This window comes from Mesoplodon mirus, assembly GCF_964341445.2.
Source record: "Mesoplodon mirus genome assembly, chromosome: 1".
NCBI lineage: Eukaryota > Metazoa > Chordata > Mammalia > Artiodactyla > Ziphiidae > Mesoplodon > Mesoplodon mirus.
In genome coordinates, this window is record NC_138976.1 from 87,128,404 (window position 1) to 87,133,505 (window position 5,102).

The 5,102-nt window shown below is 44.8% G+C and overlaps 1 pseudogene across 1 annotated transcript; it reads left to right on the top strand.

The window, feature by feature from the left end:
- The first annotated feature begins 3,217 nt into the window (after window positions 1–3,217).
- On the top strand, window positions 3,218–4,231 carry LOC309806924 (leucine-rich repeat-containing protein 59-like; annotated as a pseudogene). The gene has a single exon. The product of its transcript is annotated as a leucine-rich repeat-containing protein 59-like (transcript).
- Window positions 4,232–5,102: the final 871 nt, after the last annotated feature.

Sequence of the window (5,102 nt, forward strand, 5' to 3'; positions counted from 1 at the left end):
AGATTAGCGGGCTTTGGTCAGGGCCTTTGGTCTACCTGCTGATGCAATCACTGAGGCAAATGGATGAGCCAGGAGTACACCTTGATGGTGGCTCAGAGGTGAAACTCCAGTTTAGCCCCTCACTTCCACAGTGGGATCCTTGTGTTTAAAACCCTGATCCCTCAGTGCCTAGTGGTCCAAGGAAAAAAGAATTATTTTAAGTGTAGGATGATGATTTTTTTCCTCCTCTCAAGCCATTTGAAACATTTAGCCCATTTGGATTCTTGAAGAAGTGGAGGGAAAGAATCATGGGTGGGGGAAGAGGGACAATCCTCTTGAATAAAAAAGCCAATCATCAGGTGACACCCCCGGCACTAACATTTAGTAACTGATAATTGCTGTAACTAGGGCCATTGAGCTTTGCAAATATTATCCAGTAAATTTTAATTAGCACCTGGGGGATTGAAGAGTTTCAGAATAAGCTCTTGGGAGAAGCTTCCCCAGCCAGGGGCTGTGTGCTGAGTAATTTTAGATCAGCTGGCCTGTCAGAGTGGATCAGTGTCATCACACCACTTATCCTGAGGAAAATGCACCTGCTTCTATATGGAAATAAGGAGCATTATTTGGTAATTTGTGCTACTTATTTCCCCTGCTCCCCTGGTTTGACGAGTGGGGAGTATAAGGACTAAATCATGAGGCTTTGGAGGGGAAAGGAAGGAGAGTTCGATTGCCCTTCAAGGGCACATGCTCTCACCGGCCCTGAGGGCTTCCTCTTCCTCTTTTGGTTGCCTTGGGACCTCTCTTAGAACTGTATCAACATGGGATGCATTTTACTGTGAGAACTGATGGTGCTGTTTTGCAATAAAGATATTTCTTATTATTTTTTTTTGTATGGGGAATTTATAATTGTATTTTGAAGGGGAGGGTGAGAAATTAGGTAAGGCGGAACACTGATCCACGACAGGGAATCTATTAAAGGCTAAACCAAAATGTGGGCTAGAAATATTTAGAAACAAGTATGTGCAAAGATAAAATGTAAACCTCATTGATTTTTTTAAATTGTGCAGTACATGAAACGCCTCCTAATTGTAAAAGAGTCAATGAATACAGAAATATTGAGCTAATATTTATAAATCAACTATCTAGAAGTGCTATGCTAAGCAAATTATGTATGCTGTTTTTATTGTCCCTACTTATAGATAGGAAAAATGAGCTTAGAGCAATTAATCAACTTACTCCAGGTCATTCAGGTACTATGTAGCAGTGCCTGGATTTGACCTCAAGCAATTTAACTTGAGAGCCCACACTTTCATAGTTCTGAGACATACATGTTTACATGTAAATAAATGTATGCATGCAAGAGGTACACACATGTGCATATGTATATGCACACACATTCTTATCAGCTTACAGTCACTCCTTTTTCTCATTGATTTTTGAATTGCTTTAAGAGCAAGGATTTTAACACTGAATTGAATAACTGTAACAAATATTTTAAGATGCACTTCAAAGAAAGCCTAGGATTAGCCATCAGGGAAATGCAAATAGAAACCAAAATGAGATACTGTTTCATACCTACTAGGATGGCTATCATCAAAAAGTCAGATAATAACAAGTGTAGGTGAGGAAGTGGAGAAATTGGAACTCTCCTTCACTGCTGGTGGGAATGAAAAATGATTCAGCCACTTTAGAAAACTGGCAGTTTTCAAAAGCTTAACCATAGTGTTACCATAGAATCCAGCATTTTCACTTCTGGGTATAGAACGAAGAGAAATGAAACCATATGTCTACACAAAATCTTGTACATGAACATTCATAGTAGCATTCTTCATAGCAGCCAAAAGGTGGAAACAGACCAACGTCCACTAACTGATGAATGGATAGACAGAATGGGACATATCTGTACAATAAAATGTTATTCTGCCATGAAAATAAATGAGGTATTGATACATGCTACAACATGAATGAACCTTAGAAATCTTACACTGATTGAAGGAAATAGTCACAAATGCCACATACTGTATGCTTCCATTATATGAAATGTTCAAAACAGACAAATATATGGAGACAGAGAGCAGATTAATGGTTGCCTAGAGCTGGAGGGATGGAGGAATTGGGAGCTGGCAGCCAAGGGGTACAGGGTTTCTTTTTGGGGTGGTAAAAATATTCTAAAACTGACTGTGGTGATGATTGCACAACTGTAAATACACCAAAAGCCACAGAATCATACACTTTTTTAAAAATTGGAGTATAGTTGCTTTACAATGTTGTGTTAGTTTCTACTGTATAGCAAAGTGAATCAGCTATACATATACATACAACCACTCTTTCTTTAGATTCTATTCCCATGTAGGTCATTACGGAGTATTGAGTAGAGTTCCCTGTGCTATACAGTAGGTTCTCATTAGTTAGCTATTTTATACATAGTATCAATAGTGTATACATGTCAATCCCAATCTCCCAATTCATCCCATTACCCCCTTCCCCCATGGTATCCATACATTTGTTCTCTACATCTATGTCTCTACTTCTGCTTTGTAAATAAGATTATCCATACCAGTTTTTTCAGATTCCACATATATGCATTAATATACGATATTTGTTTTTCTCTTTCTGACTTACTTCACTCTGTATGACAATCTCTAGGTTCATCCATGTCTCTACAAGTCACCCAGTTCCGTTCCTTTTTATGGTTGAGTAATATTCCATTGTATATATGTGCCACATCTTCTTTACCCATTCATCTGTTGATGGACACTTAGGTTGCTTCCATGTCCTGGTGATTGTAAATAGTGCTGCAGTGAACATTTTGGTACATGACCCTTTTTGAATTATGGTTTTCTCAGGGTATATGCCCAGCAGTGGGATTGCTGGGTCGTATGGTAGTTCTATTTTTAGTTTTTTAAGGAACTTCCATACTGTTCTCCATAGTGGCTGTAAATGAGTGACTTGGATGGTGTGTGAATTACATCTCAAAAAACTGTTAAAAAAAAGAGAAAAACCTAGGTGCACATGGTGACTGAACATTTTAGTTGAATGACTTTGGTGGGATGAGTTACTTCATCATCGTTGTCGCGGCTGCACCGGTGGGAATGGGGCGCGGGGCTCAGAGTGCCAACTGGGGGGCAGATGGGTGGCAGGGGACGCAGGCATTGTCGGTTGGGTGCGAGTGTGAGTCCGCCGAGCGGCTTCTCACCCCTTCTCTTGCCCGTCGAAGCCCCGTTCAGCCGGCGTCACCATGACCAAGACCGGTAGCCAGGGCGGGAACCTCCACGAGCTGGACAGCAACAAGCTGGCCCTGAGCCTCAGCGACCTGAATGAGGTACCGGTCAAGGAGTTGGCTGCCCCCCAAAGGCCACCATACTGGATCTGTCCTGCAGTAAACTGAGTACCCTTCTGTTGGATTTCCGTGGCCTCACACACCTGGTGAAGCTGGACCTGAGTAAGAACAAACTGCAGCAGCAGCCAGCGGGTTTCGGCCTCCTGGTCAACCTCCAGCACCTGGACCTCAACAGCAGGCTGGTCACCCTGCCGGTCAGCTTTGCTCAGCTCAGGAGTCTGAAGTGGCTGGCCTGAAGGATAACCCCCTGGATCCTGTCTTGCTTGGACGAGAAGCAGCGTAAGCAGTGCGCCAACAGTGTGTTAGAACACACGAAGGCGGTGCAGCTCGATCAGGAGCGAGAGAGGCAGCGGCAGCTGGAAATAGACCGAGAGGCTGAGAAGACGTGGGAGGCCAAGCAGCGAGCTAAGGAGGCTCCGGAGCGGAACTGCGGAAGCGGGAGAAGACGGAAGAGAAGGAGCGCCGGAGAAAGGAGTAGGACGCCCTCAAAGCAGCCAAGCGGGAGCAGAAGGAACCTAAGAAGGAAACAGATCAGGCCCCGAAATCTAAGTCCGGCTCTCGGCCCCGGAAGCCACCACCCGGGAACCACACTCGATCCTGGGCTGTGCTGGGGCTGTTGCTGCTGTTGCGTGTGGCTGGCGGGCTCGTTGCTTGTCGGGTGACGGAGCTGCAGCAGCAGCCCGTCTGCACCAGTGTGAACACCATCTACGACAACGCGCTCCGGTGCTGCGCAGCCACAGCATCCTCCGGTGGGTCCTGCAGACTGATTCTCAGCAGGGAGCTTGTCCTCCACGCCTGCTGCCCCCCAGTCTTGGAGCTGGGACTCCTATGGAATTGGGTTCTGCTGGACACAACCTCTTTTTAGTGTCAGACCTACCTGACATCATCACGTGGCTGCCGTTTGGTACTTGAGACACCTCCTCTTTGTAAGACTCCTTTGTTCCTTCGTCAGGGTCCCCTGGTGGAATAAGGAGAAATAGGAGGTGGGGATACGTCCTGCATGCTTAAAAGAGTAGGCTTGGGGTGGGGAGAGGAAAAAGCATAGCCATTCCTAGTTGTTATACAAAGCTGTGTAAAGGCAAGACTCATTTCTACTAAAGGTCAGCTGTCACTACATTTATATTTTTGTATGTCACAAAGCCTTTCTTTCATTCCTCCCTGGGGAGCCAGGGCAGATCAGGAGGCAGTGTGTTATTGGGGACTAGAGGAACACCACACTCAGCAAATCTAGTCTAAATTGGGGGGGGGCATACCTATTTTTTAAGGACCTCAGACATTCAGATATTTTAACAGTCATACAAAATCTCAGGCTGTGACAGGACTTCCAGCCCATCCAGTCCAATGTAACACTTGTAGACAGGGAAACAGGCCTTCCAGGACTTGCCTCTGGTCTCCTGGCTAGTTTGAGGCAGAACTGGATTCCCACCCTGGTATCCTTTCTTTCCATCATTTTGCCTCCTTTATAATGTCCTGAGAGAACAAAACTTACACCAGGATTGAGTGTCTCTTGGCTGGAATATAGAATCTTTCATGGGAAACAGATTCATGACCCACAGATAGAAATCTCATAGCCATGAGGTTCTTGGGCAGCTCTTGTAGAGTCCTGAGGCAATTTATGTGGCTTCTATAAAATGGGGACAGTCCAGGCTCCTTGCGTCAATTTGAGAGCATTAATTCCCTGATTGCCAATAAACAAGAAGGTGGACCCTTGCAAAGCCACATTGTCTATGACAGCTCTGTTACATAATTGGTGTGACTAAATACCTCATAGGCAACCTGAAGA